The following is a 25,000-nucleotide window of genomic DNA, read 5'->3' on the forward strand; positions in this document are numbered from 1 at the left end:
GGGCCACAAAGGTACCAACAAGGAGGCGCCCCCTGCAGGACAGAATTTTATTTTATCTCAGCAAACTGTGAAAGCTGATTTTCATTTTAGTTGCATATCTGTAGTGATATTTCTGATAGTTAATTATTCATTTCCTCTATTCACAAAACATACAACTGCCAATCTAAGGCTTATTATACTTTTTTCAATTCACTGCACAAAAATTGGAATTTACACTCCAGATAAGCTGAGGACCATTTCGCCATTAACAGACTGGCAACGGGCGAGGGAGTAGGCAATATATTTTTTTAAGAAACGTTATACCTTCTGGTATATTCATGCTTGCAAGTTTTATGTTTTGTTGCAGAGACACCCCTTAAATGTCCTCGAATGGCTCTGAAGCAAAGAGGTCATGAAGGTGGACTAATCTGAGTACAACTTTGAAACTGCAGGCCTGGCTACATGGGAATCGATGGGAATGATGTCCAAAAATTATTTTTCCATACAGGATCTGAATTATGAACAAAAGGTGCTTCTGTCTTCAAATTACCTTTTGTGGGTAAAGTTCAGGATCAAAAAGAATTACACACGTTCCATTGGGATTAAGGCATGGATGCATCAAAAATACTTGTCCTTTTCCTTACAACAGAATGCTGGTGTGTGAGATTTGACTGGTGAATAGTTGACTTGTTGTCAAAATGTCTAATTTCATCATTCATATCTTACATAGGAATATAAATGTTAGTTCTGGGGTTGTTAAATTCATGACTAAATTGTAACTAAATTAACTCTGAAATTCACAATTTGCCAAGGGACTTGCACATCAAAGGTCTTTCTATATGCATTTACAAGATGAGAATTGGAAAGGCGAGACCCTCAAAACAGCAGGTGGGCCGATTTAGCTGGGTAACTGCAAACAATAAGTCTGAGGAGAAATAACCTGGCCTGCACGGTGGCTCAGTCTCACAGCCAGGGACTCGGGTACAATTCCAGCCTGTGTGGAGTTTGCACGTTTTCGTGTCTACGTGGACTTCCTCCTAGTGCTCCGGTTTCCTCCCACAGTCCAAAGACACACAGGTTAGGTGGATTGGCCATGCTAAATTGCCCCATATTGTCCAGGGATAAGCAGGCTAGGTGGCTTAGTCATTGTAAATGTGGGGTTACGTGAATAGGGTGGGGGGCTGGTTCTGGATGGGATGCTCTTTGGAAGGTCAGTGCAGATCTGATGGGCCGAATGGCCTCTTCCTACACTGTAGGGATTCTATTCTAAATGCCTGGCTTCCATTAGATTTGCAAGTTATTCTTGAACTTTCCCAGATCAAGGAAAGACTTTAAAAAGCAACTGGCAAGGGACGTTCTTCAAGATTTACTTTTTTTGAAGGTAACATTAACTAGCTTAAATCACTAACAAAAACAGAAATTGCTGGAAAAGCTCAGCAGGTCTGGCAACATCTGAGAAGAGAAATCAAAGTTAACGTTTCAGGTCCGCTGACCCTTCCTCAGAACCGGACCTGAAGCATTAACTTAAATTTCTCTTCACAGATGCTGCCAGACCTGCTAAGCTTTTCTACCAATTTCTGTTCTTGTTAGTGATTTACAGCATCTGCAGTTGTTTCGGTTTTTATGTAGCTTAAATCACAATCTGAGACATCTGAGGTGTACTATCACTTTGCCATAGGGAAAGATTGCAGACAGGTGGCCCTTGTTTTGGACTATGCATTTTCTCACACAAACGGTGAGTTGGAGCCTGGAAGCACCTTTGACTCAAAGAGAGAAATTTGCCAAGAGCTATAGATCACTAAGCAAGAAGGGAGTAAAGAGTTAACTTAGATGGGGTTTCCAATGTCATAAAGGTGCTTAATGGAAAATGGAGAGGGGGCACCTTGTCAAATGCTTGTGGAAGTGTTCCCAAGAAATTTTATACCTCAAATAGCAGGAACAGTGATGGAAATTTGATGTGAATTCGAGAGCTGTGGCACACCTTAGCTTGGACCCAGAAGTGAAAGAACCCTCAAAATCCTGTAAACCTTAAGATACCTCTTGGGTAAAATTAAAAATAGAATGACAAGTGATCTTTACAGGATTTATTAAGTATATTGCTAAATTAGTAGCATTTGCTTTAATGTTTGTACAGTAGGAGTTTTTGTTTGAAATGTGAAATTTTGTGTTGTAATTCTTTCAATTAATAACTAGGAGTTTAAATTTGTATTTATGTCTCTTAAGATTATAACGATTTTAGAGAAACTGAAAATATTTAATTTTTCTATCAAGATACTAGTAAATATTTACCTATATAAAACTAAGTTTTAAAAAAACTTACGTATGAATTTCAGGCTGTTCTAGAAATCGCTCCACACTGTTTCAAAAAAAAAAAGAATTAAATGTGCCCAAGGTAAGAAAAAGCAATCATAGTGTCATATAGAAATTAAGTATAATATATCAAATAGGTTTTAAAACCTTAAAGCTGCGAACTGCACTTTTGCAAATACAACATTAGTGTTAATCCATTGGTCACCAATGACATATCATTCAGCTTTATTTCACAAAAGATCCTTTCCTAAATTTTTACCCATTCTCCTCCTCAGATGTCAACTCAAGACAGAATACAGTCACAAGAGTGCTGGCTACTGTGCAGATACAGTACCTACATGACTACTCATTATACAGTCCACTGGTTAGATATTCCTTTCTCAGGCCAGGGAGGAAGCGGGTATGTGTGAAGGGTGAGGGAGGGGCAGGGATGGACTGTAGACAATTGGAATCATAGAAGAGTAGAATACTCGGTCAATTCTGAATTCCCAGCTGAGGTCAGATAATTCACCTTGGGCTAGGGACTTAAACTGGGATGATATGGCAAAGGAAACTATGCACTTAATGTATCAATAATCATTAGAGGACTGATGGTGCAACATATCAACATTGAATATCTCATGCAGGTTAGCAAGTAGGTATTTTCTGTAGTCTGACATGTTATGATTTTTCTTTTCTGGACCCATTAACATTCTATGTCATATTGTACATTAAGATAACTCAACATGGTTTGCATCTTTCAAATCTTCCCTGGATTTAATGCAAGCAAAGAATTACAATTATCTACCAGTGATTATCTACCATAGATGGTGTAGTTATTTTGAAATACACGTAAGCATTCCACAAGACTTAAAACTTGTAAACATGAACTGATATTGTTCTTCTTATCCAAAAAACATTTGCATGTTACTTAGACAGTAGATAGGATCTCTCAGCACTTTAACAATGTAGTTCTAAAATGAACATTTCTACAATAGCTACAGTCCTACTGCATTGTACGGAAATTTGTATTTCTAAACACTGACTTCCTATTTTTTCCACAAAAATTTTGAACATTTGAAATATTTTAACCCAATACACCAACCCAGGTCATCACAGATATCATCATAGAATCCCTACAGTGTGGAAACAGGTCCGTCAGCCCAACAAGTCCACACCGACCCTCAGAGCATCCCACCCAGACCCATCCCCCAATAACCCACCTAATCTACACATCCCTGAACACAATAGGAAATTTAGCATGGCCAATCCACTGAGCCTGCACATCTTTCAATTGTGGGGGAAAACCAGAGCACCCAGAGGAAACCCACGCAGACATGGGGAGAATGTGCAAACTCCATACAGACAGTCGCCCGAGGGTGGAATTGAACCTGGGTCCCTGGCGCTGTGAGGCAGCAGTGCTAACCACTGAACCACCGAACCACCATGCCACCCTTCATCTGGAGCATGAAACTGATACAATGAATAGCCTCCTTTACATTATTCTGAAAGTAAAACCAATGCCTAACCTCAAAAGGGGACTGTCAATTCCAAAGAACAGCCTTTTTAGAGAAGTGATAAGGAGTTATAAGTTAAAAGGAACTTATCAATGGCACCCCAAATTACAAGTAAAATCAAGAAATACTTCAAATTAATTTATATTGTACAACAATTTGGTGTAGTGAGAGGGATATGGATTAGTATCATTAACTTGATCCCAGTGAGACGCAATGATTTGGTACCTGTGTCCTTGTGATTAACGGAAAGATGATGGCTGGGGGAAAGAGGGAAACCTGTTAGTTTTTCCACACCTGATTACAAAGCAGGAAATGTGTGTCTGATATATGGTTAGGGACAAGAATGAGTTCAGTAGTGCTTGATAAGACACCAGCCTGCCGACAGATGCAATGGATGTTTGTGCCCATGAAAATCTACCCCAACACAAGACAATTTTTTCAGGGGAGGGTAGGAAAAGAACACTCAAAATGAAAACTGATTCTCCTAATCTTCACTTTTAGGTGTTACAAAGTTGTATAGCGTAATTGTGAATTGGAAGGCAGGAAGTTAGAATTTGTTTGTAAAATAAATGATTAGGGAGAAGAATGCGTGATTCCTTTGAGAGTGCTTTTCTAAGCTTAGAGATTTATACAGGGAAAACATGTCTATGTTGCTGAAGACGTACAGCCAGTTCTGAAATTGAAACATGTACCAATTGGCTGAGAGATTGGAAACCTTAAGATTGTTTTCATGATTTGGTAACTAGCTGGAATCAGTCAATTAATTTAAACCAAGCACTTAGCAATTAAATTGAAACCCAATTGAATTTAAATCTGATGGTTTTGACAACCTCGGACCAATGCTATTCTAAGAAAATTGATGTGATCCAAGGTATATAAGGAGAGGGTTTTTGAAAATCGGAGAGAGGGAACTGCCATCTGAGAAATAAGCATCTAGCTCTCAAAAGAAATCGCTAAGCTCTCTAAGAAAGCACCATCTATCCACAAAAGGTACCATGGTACTTCTAGTTAAGAGTCCACACAGAAGACTTCAGAGAAAATATCCCTGACAGCTGGATCAGCAGAAGAAAGGTGTTTATGACTTGAGAACACCAGAAGAAAGGAGTGTAGACTTTGAGAAACTAAGTTTTAACTTATTTTCTTATTACTTGGGTTCATATAAGTGGGACTTTTGTTTATTGGAACAGCATACCAGTAGAATTTAGTTCAGTTAGGGAATAGCTAGTAGTCAAGGGGGAATTGTTCGGTTTGTTAGTAATTCTGTTAATTTGTTCACTGTTAGGGTTAAATAAATAATTGTTACTTGTTATGTATATCAGGGATTTTCTTTCATTTAATCACTCTTTTTAACAGATTATAAAACGAGTCGACCTTCTCAGGGTATTTCAGGTTTAATTATTAGAAGGGAACCTCTAAGCTCACCATAACAGATTGGGGGTTTTTGTTTCGGTTTAATTATCAGAAGCGTTTGACCTCCCCCTTTGCAACATAGATTTCTAAATGATAGGAAAAAAAAGCACAGGTCACAAGATATCTAAGGATAGTAATTTAACCTACCCTTCCAGAAAGGACCAGTAAACAAACTCCTGCTTTTATACTGCCCCTTTACCGTACTTCACAACTATATCATTTGACAAAAATTTTAAAAGTAATGGTCTAGGCAAATTATATGATCTGCCAGTGTCAAGGATGAGTTTCATGCAAGTGATATGTAATATAGTGAGTTTAATATCTGGCAGTCTATCAAAGGTGGGGAAAACAATGAAAAAAAAAAGACTTTCCTATAAGGAGGATGGGTGAAGAATACAGAGTGGTAAGGGAGAGGAAGATTAGAAGTTAATTATTCTAAGCAGACCTTGAAAACTTCTAGTGACTATCAATAGAACACATGTAGCGGAATAAGTAGCAGCCTGGGTGCACATCTGTACGTTACTGTTTTGGTCAGGGAAGACCTCAGACTAGAATTGTTTGAAGGAGTGAAAGAAATAAAGAAAAATAATTTTTGAAAAACAAGTTGCTCTTTCACTACAAATAGTTGGCTGCAGAGTATCATAGGTTGGAACCTTGGACCAGGCTACCAGTCATGTGGTTGTATCCATGACACAGACGGTGAAATTGAAAGGGAGGGATAAATCTAAATACAAGGAGAAACTTAGAGGATCAGGAAGCTCAATGTGATGCATTAAGCTAATTTACTTGTTCTCCTTAAATATACTACTGCAGCTGAGTTCCTCATTGTGCCCCTAAGCAGTATGTTATGTTTATGATAGCCCATTAGCAGCACCTTCTATCCACTTACACACTGACTAATCGGGAGCAACGTTACTGCTGCGTATGGAATAGTAGTAAGATATGCTGCACTCATTATGGTTCGAAAACATAATGTATCACTGTAACCAAAGATTCGTCATAGTGGAAGTGTTTTCATAAATTAACCAATAATCTGTGGCATAGCTAAATGCTGAACTCTTACAATTTTATGGAACAGCAATGGGTACTTAATTGAAATACTGGGCTCCACGCTTACTGAATCCTTGGTTTGAATATCTCATCAATGATTTGGAATCGAAATAAAATATCAGAAGTAAAATCAAAGTGCAGCCAACAAAGTACGTCACCCACTCCTCTTTTTTGGCAAGATTCTAATATACTCAAATTCCACAATTATTGCTTTAATGCTGAAAGGAACAATTATGTTCTTGCATTTATAAAATATTGATTAGCCTGATGCATGTCAGGCCAGGATAAATTTTCATGGTGAAACGTTACATGTCAATCAAAGGGAAAAGGAACCACATTCTTACCTTTCTTTGAGTATAAAGAGGGCTCCGAGCTGTGCCAGGACGGTGGCAGCGAACACTGCTAATACTTCAAACCTCTCAAACCTGAAATTTAAGCATCAGGAAGGAAAACAAGTGTCACGATTGTAAAACAATCCATGCATGGTTCTCAGTAATACATGTGTTATTCCAAGCAGAGTAGAAATAGGTGAGAGACGGAACTAAAATTGCTCTAACATCCCTACAGGATAAACCCTTTAAGATGGCTCAGCACACACACAAATATTTTCAGATTACAACTACAGAATGCAGTCCTATTCAGACAGAAATTTATGAAGTCATTTCAATCTTTTGAATGTTAATTTTAATCTTGAAAAAAAAAGTACTGTATCATTCAAACCTATCGTACGCAGCTGAATCTTAACTTAAAAATAAATTTCAGAAATATGCAACAACTTTTCACTGAATTTGTCCTATTTGAACATTTACTTCGCTAAGAATGTTTCTTCTGTGGGAAGCACCTTTTTAAAGGCCTCATTCAAGGAATGTGCGTATGACTGAATGGGCCAGCATTTATTGTCCATCCCTAGTTTTTCTTGAGAAGGTTGTGATGAGATGCCTACTTGAGCTGTGGCAGTCCATTTGGTCTAGACACACCCACAATGCTATTAGAGAGACAGTACCAGGACTTTGATCTAGTAACACTGAAAGGGCAGTGATATATTTCAAATCAAAATGGTGAGTGGCTTGGAGGTGAACTTACAGGAGACAGTGTTTTCATGTATCTGATGCCCTTGTCCTTGTATTTGCTCTTGGTCATGGGTTTGGAAGGTGCTGCCAAAGGAGTTTTGGTAAGCTAATGCAGTGCGTCTTGAAGATGGTATATACTGCTACCACTGTGCGTTGGTGAATGCTTGCAGTTTCTGTGCCGTCAAGCTTCTTCTAGGTTAGAACTGCACTGACAGTCAAGTACAGAATTTGATCAAAGTCCTGATTTGTGTCTTGTAGATGGTGGACAGGCTTTGGGGAGTCAAGTGGTGAGTTAATCACTGTAGGATTTCTAGTTTTTGACTTGTTCTTATAGCCACTATAGAGAAATGTCTAGTCCAGTTCAGTTTCTGGTCAATGGGACCCCCAAGGTATTGACAGTGGAGAATTCAGCAATGGAAATGCCATTGAATGTCAAGGGATGATAGTTAAGATTCTCTCTTGTTGGAGACGGTTATTACCTGGCACTTATGTGGCACAAATGTTTCTTCCCCTTCAACCCAAGTCTGGACATTGTCCAGATCTGCATTCATTTGGACAGAGTGTTCTAGTATCTGGTGGGTCACAAATGGTGCTGGATATTGAATGATGATTGTACAATATCCCCAATTCTGCCTTTATGATGGAGGGAAGGTCATCGAAGAAGTAGCTGAAGTTGTTTGACCTAGCAACTCCTGCAGAGATGTCCTCAGGTCGAAAAAACCATCCCTCACCAATCACAGCCATCTTCCTTTATGCTAGACATGACTCCAACCAGCAGAGAATTTGCCCACCAATTCCTACTGACTTGAGTTTTGATAGCAATCTTTGATGCGATGCTCAGCAAAATTTAGTCTTGACGTCAAGGATAAACATTCATAGAACTTAGAACAGTACAGGCCCTTCGGCCCACGATGTTGTGCCGAACTTTTACCCTAAACCTAAGGTCTATCTAACCTCCACCCCTACCTTATACTATCATCCATATGCCTATCTAATAGCCGCTTAAATGCCCCTAATGAGGCCGACTCCACTACCCTCTCCGGCAATGCATTCCATGCCCCACCACTCTGAGTAAAGAACATACCTCTGACGTCTCCCCGATATCTACCTCTTTTCACTTTAAAACTATGTCCCCTCGTAAAAGCTACCTCCACCCTAGGAAGAAGTCTCTGGCTGTTTACTCTATCTATAACCTCTGATCATTTTGTACACCTCTATCAAGTCACCACTCATCCTTCGTCGTTCTAAAGAGAAAAGCCCTAGCTCTCTCAACCTTTCCTCATAAGACCTTCCCTCCATTCCAGGCAACATCCTGGTAAATCTCCTCTTTTTCCTTCCAAAATGAATCACCTCACACTTTTCAGGGTTAAACTCCATCTGCCTCTTCTCAGCCCAGCTCTGCATCCTATCAATGTCCCTTTGTAACCTAGAACAGCCCTCTGCACTGCCCACAACGCAACCCACCTTTGTATCGTCATTCTTACCTCCCCTCTGGAATTCACCTCTTTAATCCATGTCTAAACCCAGACTAACGAGATTAGGAGCTGAGCGGTTATGGTGGAATACAAACTAAACATTAGTCAATAGGTTTTTGCTAAGCAAATACTACTTGACAGCACTGTTGATGACCTCTTCCATTACTTTACTGATTGAAAATGGACCGATGGGGTCGTAAATGTTGGAGGCAATGGCACCCTGATGTTCTCACTACAAACCAGATATCTGGATACTGGTCTAAGGACCTGGGTTTGAATTCCACAATGGGAAATGGTGGAATTTGAATTTTTAAAAATCTTGAATGAGATGATGGCCACATTGCCAATTGTTGTAAAAATCCATCTGATTCACTAATGATTTTTATGGAAGAAAATCTGATATCCCTTACGAGGTTGCATCAGCTCCAGTCTAGCAGTGGCAGCCCAGGCCAATAGGAGGAAGGGAATGCTAAGGGGAGTCAGTAGGAGAATTCAATTTCAACTTGCTGGGGAATACCCTTGGAGTCACCCGTGCCAGGGATTTACATAGTTCTGATACACGACTCCAGTCTACACTACAACAACATTTGGGCCATCAAACTATAGTCGTCTCAGGTGGGAATACAAGATCCAACAGCACTATTTTGAAAAAGTGTCTCCAGGTCGATTTTTAATTCTCAATCAACATCAATGAATTGCTGGTCATTATCACACTTATTCATAGAAGCATGATGCGTGCAATTGGCTGTGACAATTCCTATATTATAACAGCAACTATATCCAATTAAGTACTTTAAATTGCGAAGTGCTTTGAATTTCCTGAACAAAGGGATGGCATAAATGCAAGTCTTTGCTTGTTTAATTTATGTAGAAGAGAAGCAGTTGAATTATTTATGAAATATTATAAGACTATTATGGTCATTTCAATTGTTTTGATCAGAAGGCATTAACCATCACATTTTGTAAAAATGATCATACATAATTAAAATATTGTAGATTAGTCATTTTGTGTACCTTGTATAAAATAAACTGACTTCAAAGTATCATATCTTATTACTCAATACAAAGATGAACTAACGTGAAGCGATGTTATTAAGCATGAAAATGTTGATAATCTATGATCAAAAGCAATAGGATGCAAGACTGTAACAATTCTTTTCCTCTCAGGATCCATCTGAAATACTGTGTCTTGGAATGGGGAAAGCAGGACATTTGCCAGTGTTCATTTTCATACACTGTGGCGCACCTTGCAGTAGCTGTTTAATGCATTGGCGGAGACTTAGGAGAGGGAGTAGAGAGATTGATCAAAAAATAAAATTTATATACTAATACAATACAAATGACTGCAGACATTCATTTTCTTTTCTCATTTTTCCATCTTATTATTTCACATGCTAAGTTAGTGATGAGATAATGAAAACACTTCACTTATATAAATGATTTGGATTAGAATATAGAAGGCATGATTACCAAGTTTGCAGACAGTGAAGGAGGTTTTCAATGATTACAGAGGGATCTTAATCAAATAGCTCAATGGGCTGAAAAACAGCAGATGGAGTTCAACCTGAATAAATGCAAGGTATTGCATTTTGGTACAACAAACAAAGATAGGGCTTATACAATTAATGGTAGGGCCTTGGGTGGTATTGTGAAAAAGAGGGATCTAGGAGTGCACGTATGTAATTCTTTGAACTTTGCGTGACATATAGACAAGGAGGTTAAAAAAGCATTCGGCATACTTGCCTTCATTGTTCAATCCTTTGAGTATACGAGTTGGGAGGTCATATTGAGGTTATACAGGACCTTGGTGAGGCCTCTTATGGAATACTGTGTCCAGTTCTGGTTGCCTAGTTATAGGAAGAATATTATCAAGCTGAAGAGGGTTCAGAAGAGATTTACCAGATGTTGCCAGGTGTGGAAGGTTTGAGTTATAACGAAAGGCTGAATAGACTGGGACTTTTTCCACTGGAGCGTAGGAGCTTGAGAGGCGACCTGATAGAAGTTTATAAAATAATGAGAGGTATAGATAGAGTTAATGGTAGTTGTCTTTTCCCTATGATGGGGGATTTCAAGGCTATGGCGCGCATGTTTAAGGGGAGAGGAGAGAGATTTTAAAAAGACATGACAGGCAAATTTTTTTTTTTTTTTTTTTAAAACAAAGAGTGGTTCACATGTGGAATGAACTTCCTAAGAATGTGTTGGATGTGGGTACAATTACAACATTTAAAAGACTATGGATAAGTACTTAAATAGGAAGGTTTGGAAGGATATAGGCCAGGAGCAGGCAGGTAGGATTTGGGATTATGTTCAGCATGGACTGAATAAACTGTTTCCATGCTGTAGGATTCTATAACCAGGTCTAACTTATTGCTGAAATGCAGTTGCATTTCCAACAACAGAAAGCAGGGAACTACAGGTCAGTTACTTTAATATCAGTCATAGCTGGCACTCATTGTTAAGAAGGTGAAAACAGATCGCTCAGAAAATCTCAGTGTAACCAGGTCTCTAATGTTTTTATGATATATATTGGTGTGATCTCATTTAGAGTCTGGTGTATAATTTTGGTCTCCTTAAATAAGAATGGACATAATCGTTCAGAAGCAGTGCAAAGAAGGTCCACTTGACCAGTGCCTGGGATGAAAAGGCAATCTTATGAAGAAAGATTGAACAACTTCAGGCTGAATCCCTTGGAGTTTTGAAGATTGTGAGGTGATCTTGTTAAAACGTACAAGATCCTGACAAAACTTGACAGGGAAAATGTAGAACAGGTGCTTCATCTTGTTTGAGAAATTCAAACAATGGGATGCAGTTTACAAAATGGTTTTTCTTGTTTAAGGCTGTCTAAGACTTCCTGAACTGAATGCCTAGGCAACAGTGGAATATCTTTATCTTGGAATTTCAATATTGTAGCCTTAGCCTAAAATAGTGCTTTAAAAAAAAAAGTCAGGAAAAATATTTAGTTCCCAAGCTCACAGAATATCAGAGAATGATATTATAAAGCTAACTAATGTTCAATATTGACACTATGTACAGTAGGATGGAAGAGAAACTCATCATGTAGCGATTCCATGTACAATCAAAAAAGGCACAGTTGTGCAGGTTAAGATAATTATTCCCCAAAAGAGGACATCTGTTTTATTTTGTATTCCTGACTACCAATTATGCCTTCAAAGTTAATAGCCAAATGATTAAAGCAAAAATCTTTAGTTTTCACATTGGAATTGCAATGTTATGTGGATAATGCGAATCCCAATGCATAGGAATATGACTACCAATATTGGTTCTAACAGAACATTCTACTGTTAAGTGAATATTCAGAGCTTGGGTTCATTATCAGAACAAATGATGCAAGTTAGAAGTTGCGAACAGCGCTCATGGCAGAGATTGTTAAGTGTCTTGTGGCTAAGTGGAGTGCCCCTACCTTTAAGCCAGAAGACTCCTGAAGTCACTGTTCATAATGTGATTCCCTCTATTTTGGTGAAGTCAAATGCAGGCTGGATAACCGCTTTGAAGAACACTTGTGCTCTGTCCACAAATATGACCCCGAACTTTCAGTTGCCTGCCACTTCAACGCACCACCATGTTCCCACTCCAACATTTCTGTCTCAGGCCTGCTGCAGTGTTCCAACGAGCCTCAGCACAAACTGGAAGAACAACATCTCATTTTCCACTTGGGGACCGGGCAGCCTCTAGGACTCAACCTTGAGTTCAATAACTTTATAGCCCGATTCCGTCCTTCCATGCCTTTTACCCACCCGACACGCAGTCCTGCTATGACATGGATTGCTTTTAGCCCATGAAGAACGGTTACTGGACCTAAAACGTTAACTCTGATTTCTTTCCACAGTTGCTGTCAGATCTGTTGAGTTTTTTCAGCAATTTGTTTTTGTTGCTTTTAACCCTGTCACCCATTCCCACCTACTCCTATGTCTATTATCATTTGAAATGGGTTGCATTCAGCAGAGCTAACACATTTTCTCATTCTTAGCTCTTATTATCATTTATTTACCTATTCTTCTGTTCTGGCCTACTCCTTTATCTACTCCTTTCAAATCTCTCTCTCTCTGGGCTCTGTCTCCACTTTCTGCTCATCTGTCATCCCTCGGTTTGGCTTCAGCATAATTACAAGCTTTCCTAACTACTTACAGTTCTGATGAAGAGTCATCGGACATGAAATGTTAACTCTGCTTTCTTTCCACAGATGCTGCCAGACCTGCTGTGTTTAGTCTCATCAACAATTCCCCCACCCCAGGTGTATCACGAAGAGTCACTTGTGAACCACTTTGATATTATTGAAAAGGGTCTATCCCCTCCTTTTGTGGTCCCTAGCTTGACAGAAGTCTGTCTTTTCTTTATATTTTCTAATCAAGCTGCTGAGAGATGTTATTATACACCTCTGGAATTGGTGGGACTTAAACCCGGGATTCCTGGTTCAGAGGTAGGGACTCTATCAAGCCCACTTGATGTCCTGATCTTAAAGGCCAGAAAAATAACAGAAAAACCATGGGTGACAGTTGTTTGTTGGTTCACCAGTCAGAGCATTACTCTGAGAAATCAGAGTCAACCTACTCAAGTTAAAATTTAACAAAGCTTGACTGTTAATCAGCATTAATAGGGCATTCTCCATAGCAATGCCTCTACCAGAGTCTGTTAGCCAACCAAACCATAATCTCCTCTTATGCAGTATTAATGTTGGTTTTCCCCTTGAATTTGAATTCTTGCAAAATATCCTGATTAGTGCAAGATGAAAAGCTTTGAAAGAATGTTTTTTTTAAAACTGCAATACTCAAGTTCTGTACTACCACACTTTGCTACCATAATAACTTGGGATAACAAGTGATCAATCTCTGTTTTAATATTTATAGATCTAGCATAGATTGCTTATTAACAGAAGAGAGTTCCAAATTTTACCAGATGAATATTTCTGAATTTGACTCTTGAAAAGTCTGGCTCTGACTTTGCTTCATTGCTGTCCACTTCAATGCCTTCAATCGACAGAAGTTTGGCAAATGGGTTTCAAATTACATAGTCCAATCTACCAATATCTCACAATGATATGCTGCCATCAACACTGCTAACAATATAGTTTACCTTTGAGTCATTGGAAAATTTAGTTTGTGTTCTATCTCATCAGTGAAGTTGTTAATTAATAGAGTGAGGTCCCAGCACAGGTACTTGCAGGGCATCATTATGCAGAGCCTACTAACTAGAGTACCTGATCACTAACCCTACACCCTTGCTACCTTCCTCCTGATCCAATTTCACATCCAGGGCAACAACTCTCCTTCAATTCCATGAGCTTTGTAGAATCAGAATGGTTTGAAAGAGGCCACTCAGCTGGTTGTTTCTGTCCTGATACTCTGAAGGAGCCATTTATCATTTGATACTTCCCTATCTTGTTCCCTTCACTTTAGCAATTTCACAATAATAAATACTACACTAAATGTCAATAATTCTCTAGTTTCCCTCTTATCTTTCTTAAATAGCAGACTGACATGCACAATTTTACAAACCATATTTATGTTAACTTATGTAAATGGGGACGTTGTTTAACTTTCAAAATTGCCCCTTTCAATGTACTACAGGGTTAACTGGAGACAGAGCTTGTTGGCTGGATGAATGGTCAAGTCTCCAAAACAAGCCACTGTTTGCCCAACATTTTCATCCCACTGGGCATAAATATTCTAAATCCAAAAAATATCAGGCACAGATTAATAATGGTCAAGGCCTGAGCACTCTAAAGTCATTACTAGGATACCGCTGTCATTTTAACAGGCTAAAGCAATGCAGATTACTAACCTGCAGCATTGGTAGGTCACCCACTCCTTGCACAGCTAAAACGTCCCAATCCAACAGAAAGATATCTTGTCAAGTTACCAAGAGCCAGTGAAATGAAATGCCAGACCGTATTTGCAGATTTCACTAGTCAGGCAGGCCACCATTCAATTATCAACTGTGACTTCAAGCTCTGTAAGCCTAACTGGTTCAGCCATCACATTACAGCAGCTGCTAATGATTGGCCATGGAGTGCACGTACCAACCAGGTCAGTGTTACCTCCATTTCTTTCCTGTGTGAAACAGAACATTCTGCAGTGTTCTATCTTACTGCAGAGCAGACAAGATGAAACTTCACTTTGGTTTGCATACAGGTGGGGACCCAATCAACCTTATGCTGTGAACACTTAGTAACATCATGAAAACAAAGATCTTAAAAAGGTCAAATGCCTCCTCTTCATTAAAATGGACAGAAGGAACTTTCTGTTCATCAAACTGCTTTGGGTCAAAACAGTCACCTCATAAAACATGCAAATGTCTACTGAGTAATGCCTAACATAGACTTACCCGAAAGAGTACCCTGAACTAGGTTTCTTCAAAGTCACCCAGAAACTTATTAGGCAAGTCATCAAACTAGAAAACAAAGAGATTAATGTCAAAAGGCCCAGACTGAAAGCAGCTATAAGCAAAGTCAACTGCATTCACAAGCTTCAGACCTGCTAACTCAATTTTATAAAAATTAACAATTCATACAAAAATGTCCTAATAGCATGCAGAGAGAAATGTTTTACAATTCTTGTACAATTAAAAGACAATTTTGTGTATAATTATTCATCACCAAGAAGCCTTGAAGGTGCTTTCCTTTTCCTGGAATGATCTCATTTAGTGATGTTGAATGTCACTATCACAACTCTAACACAACACAAAACTAAACATTTAGCTGTACCTCAAATTTTTGGAGATACTGTAAAATTTCACTAAAAAAAAAGCAACCATTCTGCCCCTTTTCAAAAAAAGGGCACTGGTGAGCAAATGACTTTTTCCACAAAAAGGGTAACGTAATATAAGCATATATTAACTGCATTTTACAGATCTTTCAGTCACATTTTTTTTTAGTGACAATTAAAAGAAACAAAATCCAACATGACTTTGCTTCAAAGATATGTCACTTTCCATTCTGTCTGAAGTGATGTCACACAGATAACAGTCAATTAAGCTACTCCATTTCATAAACGACAGCAGGTACCAGATTGATAATTACTCCCTCAGAAAGGCCAGGAAAGTAGAGCAGTCCCATCTGAAACATTAACCCCTCTTTCAAATACTGATTGGACTTCCACACATCTCCATCAAATTTATTTTTTTTTAATCCTAATCTTCAATGATGTGTGGATTATTCAATAGTTTATGATCTAACTCAAAGTACTGAATACTATTTTTTATTTTCAAAGTAAACAATTTTTAATAGATAGTTTACAAAAAACATAAGAATTCTCATGCTGAATTGTCAACAGAGATTAATTGAGGGATATATACCAAAGCACAAATATTTTATTCAATGACACTGCTTTTATTGCAATACGTAGTTTGTTTCATAAAGTAAAGTGCAAGAGGAACTAAGCAGTTCTGGCAGCATCTGTGGTGAAACAGTAATGTCATGAGTTCAATAACTCTTCTTTGGAACATAAAATAAGTTGTCTTCAATCACAACAAGAATAAATATTCCACGATTATATGGCAGAACAATTAAATTAATTAATATCAACATTACAAAATATGAAGCATGCAACACAGAATTACCACAATTTTCATAATGCAACACAGCATGTTCATAATCACAGCTGTGTTAACCAGAAGGAACTATAGTAAGCAGACATCAGGCAGCATCCCACAGAATGTAAAGTTCTCAAAGTCTGTTAATGTGGTCAGGTGAAATCACTGTGGTCCCAGAGGACCATAGGGCTGGTCTCTCCGAGAGGGACAACTGGCGGTGGGTTTAAACTGAGGGTCACCACGTCTGAGGCGAGGGGTGAAGTCAACGAGTGGGACATTCATGGTGACCTCAGCCGGTGTGGGAATCGAACACGTGCTGTCAGTGTCACTCTGCACCACAAACCAATGAGGACGACCAAGCAGCTGTGGCAGGAGCAGCAGAGGCCAGGAAACAGGTCACCCTCCCTCACAAACGTGTGCGCTTATGAAAAAAATCCATGAATTTCAAGTAAAATTTAAAAGTAAAACTGGTCATTTGATGAAACGCAATTGCAAGGTTACAACCATTTCTGAATATATTTCATGACAACCATTCATAAGATCTGACAAAATAAAATTTCACTTCTGTCAAGTAATCTTTAATACCAGCAGACACAAGTACACTAAAAACTGACGTTCAGAAGATTAGAAAAAATTACCTGAAAAGATCAAAAATGGTAAGATATGTGTAAGCAGTTAAAGCTGTAGAGAAAAAAAAGAGAAAAATGTCAAACTAACATTTGTATTTTGTCAAGTAAACTTTTTCTCTTCATTCACAGCAATATATGAAGTCATGGCATAGATTATAAAAGTAGGGAAGTCATATTGGAGCTGTACAGAATTTTGGTTAGACCCCCCACTCTGTATGTAGTTCTCGTCATCACACCACAGGAAGGATGTGATTACACTAGATGTTGCCTGGGTTGGAACAATCTGCTATGAAGAAAGGCTGGATAAGCCCGGGTTGTTTTCTTTGGAGTGCAGAAGGCTGAGGGGGGAGCTGATAGAGTTGTATAAGATTATGAGGGGCATGGATAGCGTGAATAAAAAGCAGCTGTTCCCCTTATTTGAAGAGTCAATAACAAAGGGGTATAATTTTTAAAGTGATAGGCAGGAGGTTCAGAAGGGATGAGGAAAAGCATTTCACCAAGAGGGTGTCATGGGTCAGGAATGCACCTGCTTGCAAGGGCAGTTGAGGGAGGAAATCTCTTAACTTTTACAAGCACTTGATGAGTATTGAAGTGTCATAACAATCAAGAGCTATAAGCCTAGTGCAGAGAAATGAAACTAGTATAGCTACTAACATATTTTTGGCGGTAGAAACTTGGTGGGCTGATGGCCTCTTCTGCACTGTGTGATTCTATGAATATTTCTTTGAATCTTATATAAACATTCGTCTTTAAGAAACTCTCTAACCTGGCCATTCACAATCAATTTGTACTCAGCAACTATTTAAAATATACATATTGCAAGGAATTAAATGTGCCAGGTGAATGCAGACTCACCACAGATAGCACTAATTCTACCTCAGTTAAAGATTTTTCCTTAGGTAATTCAAAAATCATTATACGTAAAGTTAACAAAGCAAAATACTTCAATCATGCAACATCTCAAAGAAAACAGTTACTTTCAATTTTCTAAAAGTCAGTATTACTGCTTTGATTAGGAAACATATAATTAACAGACATTACTTTGAGGTGCATATCTTTATCTTAAGCTTGTTGTTTACACAGACAGTAATGTGGCCCATAGTTAATTTAGGAGGATTCAGATGAAATGCGTTCTAGTGTATTGGACAGAAGATGATCCTATTAGTAAGGTAGCTATGTATTAACCCTAATGGGGGTGATGCTCAAAGATTTCCACTTTAAACTATTTTGCCTTAAGAGAAATAATCTTTACTACAACATGCAAGGTTAAAACCAAGTGTATACAAAACTTAACACTCATTTAGGAATCTCCTGCATCTGAAAAATCATTACCAGCTGAAGATTACTAAAGGTCTTATGACCATCCTTTACATCAAAAGCAGGGGCATGAAACCTGGTATCAGAGATAGTAGGAACTGCAGATGCTGGAGAATCTGAGATAACAAGGTGTAGAGCTGGATGAACACAGCAGGCCAAGCAGCATCATAGGAGCAGGAAGGCTGACGTTTTGGGCCTCGACCCTTCATCAAATTCTGATGAAGGGTCTAGGCCCGAAACGTCAGCCTTCCTGCTCGGCCTGCTGTGTTCATCCAGCTCTACACCTTGTTATCGCATGAAACCTGGTGTTGTGTTTAAGACGCACATGGTTGCTCCTTCATTGACTTGCAAGCACTGCAGCAATGTCATGGCTTGTAAAGTTGTGCACGTCATTCGTTAATTCAAGGATTAGCACACTATCCTGCGGGGGCATTTCCTCCGTCAGGGACTTCACTTACCATCTCCAGGTGCTCATCTCATCTGGTACCATCTCTGAACACGTTGATTAGAAAATGTTTATAGAGTGGCCAGGTCATTGGCCAACACTCACCACCAACCAGATAACCAAATGGTAGAGGTATAGCAAGGGCTGTAAAGCCATAAGTGGGACTGCAGCAGTGGAAAGGAAAGTTGGATTCTCAAGTTTTTTTTTTCTTATCTTATTCTCTTAATCTAAGTTAATGTAAATAGCGCCATACATGTACAGTGAAGGTACACACTTTTCACTGCATTATTACACTATCAACATCCTGGGGGTTACCATTGACCAGAAACTCAACTGGACTCACCACATTAACACAGTGGCTACAAGAGCAGGCCAGAAGCTAGGAATATTGCAGCAAGTAACTCATCTCCTGACTCCTCAAAGCCTGTCCACCATCTACAAGGCACAAGCCAGGAGTGTGATGGAATACTCCCCACTTGCCTGGATTAGTGTAGTCCCAACAACACTGAAGAAGCTTGACACCATCCAGGACAAAGCAGCCCGCTTGATTGGCACTACATCCACAAGCATCCACTCCCTCCACCACCGACGCACAGTAGCAGCAGTGTGTACTATCTACAAATCAAGTTGCACTGCAGAAATTCACCAATGATCCTCAGATAGCACCTTCCAAACCCACGACCACTTCCATCTAGAAGGACAAGGGCAGATATATGGGAACACCATCACCTCCAAGTTCCTCTCCAAGTCACTCACCATCCCGACTTGGAAATATATTGCCATTCCTTCACCGTCGCTGGGTCAAAATCCTGGAATTCCCTCCCTAATAGCATAGTGGGCCAACCCACAGCAGGAGGACTGCAGCGGTTCAAGAAGGCAGCTCACCACCACCTTCTCAAGGGCAACGAGGGTGGGCAAGAAATGCTGGCCAGCCAGCAACACCCACATCCCACAAATGAATAAAATAAAAGAATACATGTAACAATAAATGATTCAATTCAATTCAAAAGTACAGAAAGAGTGTCATTACCAAACAAGTCCCTCAATAGAACAGGAATGGTAACATTTAAACTGAAATTTACAGGTTTGCTGGAAAGGATCTTTAATTGTTTTTCACTATGCTCCAAAATTAGGAAAAGAATTTCCTCTGTTTCAAAAACAGAAATTCAGAAGTAATTTCCAAATACTATAAGTAATTGTACAGAAATGAAAAACAGTTAACAGAGAAACTTGCTGCATTCTCAAAACAAGGCTCTGTCATCCATTATGAAATATCATTGACAGTAATGAGAAAAAAAGGAGACAGAGGCACAAAAATTATGGTTTAAAAACTGTCTGAATACTATTTTGTATGACTAAAGAAAATGCCAGCACTCTGTCATGCTCATAAAATTCTTACAATGTACAATTGTTCATCAATTTACCTAATAAATTCAACCTCGACACAGAAGGGCAACCAAAAATATGCATGCCCAAAATTAATTTACCAAAATTAGCAACAGGTTTATCTTTTATTCCATGCCATGAAACAATGCACTTTGCTACCCTGATCTGACTAAAGCCAAATCAGAGTCCTTACCTCACGAAAGCTCTTTCGAAATAGTTTGTACTCAACCAATTTAAAACGTAACTTAATTTCTGAAATACATGACATGGGGATTGGAAACTAAAAGATAGCATTAAAAGAGAAATGTAGTCCAATGTTGACCAACACGTTTAATTAAAATGGAAGAGAAGTAATATGTCATGTTGGGCAGTCCAAGGTGAGAAATGTCATTGGTTTAATCCCCATTCCATTATTCTTAATCTCATGTGTGCTGTTGTGTGGACTAATCAAGAATCCAGACAACTCCTCACAAAGCACAATGGAGAAGATCATCATGGAAATCAAGCCTACTTTCACAGCAGTGTGTTCTGTGACTTAAACATCCAGCAGCACAGCAAGCACTTTGACACCAGTGTGAAATGGTACGTATACAAGCTAAGTGTGGAGCATGGGTGCCAGGTGGGTGAGGGGAGGTAGGATGCCAGATAAGTGGTTGAGTGTTTGGGGTGGATGGAGGGAGGGTTAGTTGGGTGCACAGTTATGGGTGAATCGGAGTCAGACAGAGGTGTGTTGTGCCAGGGTGTTGGGAGGATGCTGGTCTTGAGCAGTGGCAGTTGACTAGCTTACTGTGTGCTTGGGTGGAGTACACACATTTGTGTGGGGGGCATTGGTGGATGTATTAGTGTGTATGTTAGGGTGTGATTGTGGTTTCGCACGAGACGGGGAAGGGGAAGGGGAGGGGGTGGGGGAGGAGGAGTGCCTGTCAGGCCTTAGGGTGACATGGCATGGAAGAAATGGTGTTGGGTTGGGGATGGTCAGGAGTGATGTTCATTTCAGAGAGTGAGAAGAGGGACGCCATCGGAGGATACGGGGTGTGGAAAAGAGCCGAGTCATTGGTGAATCAGGGCCTCGGGTTAAACTATTAAAAGTTAAGCGAGTTGAAACCTTTGAAATTCTGACCTTAAAGGAGATTTATTGGAGGGTTCCAAATGTGAGGAATTGTCCATTGAAACTTTCATATAGGTATCAAGTTCACAACTTATTTAAATCACCATCAATGGAATGGAATATGACGTGGGATATACAAAGGTAGCTTTTACTAGCCTTCAGTGAAAACTACATCCATTTCAAATACTCTCCAAAAAGGAAAAAAGTAACATATCCATTCAGAGATATAGCACATTCAATTGCATTTGATAAATTATTTTGCCAATCATGGACTTATGCTTCAAGACATTAGTGCAATTCACTGTATTACATTAATATCAAAAATATCAGGAAAGATTTATGTTGTTTACTAGATACATAACCATTCATGTTTTTCTAAGTAACAACTTTGTTAAAATGAAAAGCAAACTCATCTCCCATAATTTTCCAGCAACTTGCTTAGATGACACATGCGCATCGGAGTATGCAATGTTTGGAAATGAATGATTAGACTAATGTATGTTGCAGTAAGTCTGAAATGATATAAACGAGGGTAGAAAAGCGAGGGAAATATTTGGCAGGACTGTCCAAACATCTTCCTCTGAAGTTTGTGGTCAAATATAAAAGCCTAAAATCTATAATATCAGCATCTCGTCATATGTAAATTAAGACACCTAAATGCTTCAAATTTGGATTTATTCACAAAAGCACATAAAGTGCTAAGAACGGTTCCAAACTTGCAAGCATTGCGAAAAATCTGTGTTGGGAATTCTGTATTTTACTTGCATTTATGAACTTACTACCTACTTTGGTTCCTATTTATTAGCATAAATAAAATATTTTTCTTTGGGTGTCATGGCAGACATCTTATTGGGATCCATATTGATAGTATACATTATCAATATTTTTGTATTTAGATATCTCGTGTACACCACTGTCTCAATAAATGAAAAATATAAAAACAATGTGTATTAAAGCAGGGTAAAGATTAGACACACGAATCACAGGAGCATGAAGTAAAGGATTAATGCACATGGCTGAATTTGAGTAACTTGTACGACAATTTATAAATTCAAATTTTAGAGGGCATCACGCATTTGAAGGAAATCCACCTTGTTCTGTTACACTTCTAGGAAAGTACCAAATGCTCATGTACTATTGCAACTTAAATGGGAACTATATTACAGCATAAAGTAAAAGGTGATGACAACCTTACAAAAATTTACAAGGATGTTGCTGGGACTGGAAGGTTTGTGTTATTAGCAGAGGTTGGATAGACTGGAATTTTTTCCCGGAGCGTTGGAGGCTGAGGGGTGATCTTATAGAGTTTTATAAAATCGTGAAGGGCATGGATAGGTTGAATAGCTAAGGTCCTTTTCCTAGGGTGGGTGAGTCCAAAACTAGACGGCATAGGTTTAAGGTTAGAGGGGAAAGATTTAAAAGCAACCCAAGGTGCAACTTTTTCCACACAGAGGGTGGTAGGCTGTATGGAATGAGCTGCCAGAGGAAGTGATAGAGGTGGCTACAATTACAACATTTGGACAGGTTTATGAATAGAACAGGTTTTGAGGAACATGGGCAAAATGCAGGCAAATGAGACTAGTTCACTTTAGGATACCTGGTCAGCATGAACAAGTTGGACCGAAGGGTCTGTTTCCACGCCGTATGACTCTATATGAACACCAGAGATGAACTCTGAAATCATCTAGCCATTTAATCTGCAAATGTACTGTCTCAGCCATCTATTCACAGAATCATTATGGTACACAAGGTGGTCATTCGGCCTGATGTGTTCACACCAGCTCTCCAAATGAGCAGTTAGCCTGATTTTCATGAGAATTACAGCCAGAAATCAACTGGGAGAGTGGGGATTGAAGAAGAATATAAAGAGGAGATATCTTCTCCTTCATGAGTACGTTGATGTAGAAAAAGATTTTTAATTTTTGAATATACAATAAATCATTTAGGAGCTCTGGATAAACATCCATTTATGCAGCTAATGCTTTATAGAACCGGGACATAGTTGAAAATACAAGCATTACGTCGATTTATTTCACTTTCGCGTAGTTAATTTGGTCCTCCACAAGGGAAAACAAACTATAGTTTAGTTTTGGGAGGTTCAAAGGGATCTCTGAATGCACATAAAATGATTGCAGCAACAGCTACTATAAGTAACCCTTCATAAATCAGTTTTTTTTTGTAACATAGACCTCATGTAGCAACCTAGTCAACGAAAAAAAATACTTTGAAGAACAAGTATAAAAACTGAAGTCTGTGATTTTTTTTAGTCCATATGCTGGCTTTTGTAGCAAACTGTACAAATTAGTTTAGTGAATGTAGAGTGAAATGAACCTTTGAGATAGATCTTGTGAACAGTTAAGTGTACTGGCCAAATCTGGGCAATTGTGTTTTCACTAAAAACTTTACAAATCAACACCTGAATCTACCACATTTTCAAAATACCAAGCTCAGGGCCAGTTAATGTTAATGACTGCAGCCAAGGCCTTTCAGAAGACACAGTAAGATTCCATATGTTTCTGGCTCAGTTGAAGCACTGTAGTGGCCACAACGTTGCAAACTACAGAGCATCATCGTATCAACAGGATAAGGTCAGCTGTGTATGTTTACAAAAGTGGCCAATCAAGATAAAAGAAACAAGAACAATAAAGGTAAAATAATCTATCTTTTTGGTTTAATTTTTAATGCTGACTGCAGAACACAAGACAAACATTCATATACTCCGCACTCTCATTTTATTTGTGCCATTTTATTTCCTACCCTAGGGACAGATACATTTCTTACATAACTGCAGCCCTGTTACCAAGGGATCAGCAATGTTAAAGCCTCTGCCCTTTCCCATCCATCTATGCTACATTTAGCCTGCTCCCCCAGCAGAGCTGCAACTGAGCCAATAGAATGGTGTAGAAACATTCGATTTCCAATATCAAAATCTTAGCCAGTTTTCAGACTTGAAGCAGGAGATTTGCAAACTACAGCATTCTGCTGTCATTGCTTCATGAAACACATATCGACCACTCAGTGTCAGATGTCGTAAAATGCTCTGCATTAAAAGAGAATTCTTCAATAAGCAAACTAAAAGCTTTATTGACTGAAAACAAGAATCCACTTGGTACACTCTGAAAAGAAATTTAAGACTTTAAAAGGAAGCTTTGCGTCAATGCGTCCCTGCAAAGCTGCCATTAGTGGCTGTGGATTCAGGCTGATAAAGGCAGCCGTCTCCTAATAGTCACTGAGACAATCTTCCCACTTTAGCAAACTCCAGACATCCAGATGGATTGAACTGTCATAACATTACAGCAGATACTGTCAGCTAGGCTGTACAGATTTCATATCACATCTGAGATTTCCACTTTGCTGCTCCACAGCACAGTCTGTAAGTTAAGTCTGTTTACTATGTTCTGCCAGACTGGGTTTGAAGGTTAATACAGAATATTTGTATAACTGCAGAGAAAAATCTGAAATGCATTAGTCTATTTCCCAAGGTGGTGCTCACATACAAAGTTTATTTTAATTAAATATGTCTCTTGTTGTAATGATCCTTTAACATGGTTCATTCCAAACATTTGCCTCAGTCTCCCCTAATCGTACAGTGTATGGTTCAATTGTTATTGTCTCTATAACCATACTTTCTCCTTCACTCTTGGCCTTTAGGTCTTATACTTCACATATGTTGCATTATTGCTTTTGTTTGCATTTTTCACATTTCAAAAGTAAATGGTTTACAATAAAATGATAGCTAGCATGATGGAGACAAGGGAAAATGTGGATCAACAGTTG

The 25,000-nt window shown here is 38.8% G+C and overlaps 1 protein-coding gene and 1 long non-coding RNA gene across 2 annotated transcripts in view; both read right to left on the reverse strand.

Moving 5' to 3' along the window:
* Nucleotides 1-17,039, reverse strand: LOC125484020. The gene is made up of 5 exons (XR_007262889.1): nucleotides 16,977-17,039; nucleotides 15,133-15,198; nucleotides 6,590-6,670; nucleotides 2,300-2,335; nucleotides 1-32 (listed from the first exon to the last, which is right to left on the reverse strand). It is a non-coding gene; the product is annotated as an uncharacterized LOC125484020 (long non-coding RNA).
* Nucleotides 1-25,000, reverse strand: part of LOC125484080 (zinc transporter 6-like) — a 53,524-nt gene that overhangs the window by 22,751 nt on the left and 5,773 nt on the right. The window lies entirely within an intron of this gene.

This window comes from Rhincodon typus, chromosome 9, assembly GCF_021869965.1.
Source record: "Rhincodon typus isolate 14 chromosome 9, sRhiTyp1.1, whole genome shotgun sequence".
NCBI classification, from domain to species: Eukaryota; Metazoa; Chordata; class Chondrichthyes; order Orectolobiformes; family Rhincodontidae; genus Rhincodon; species Rhincodon typus.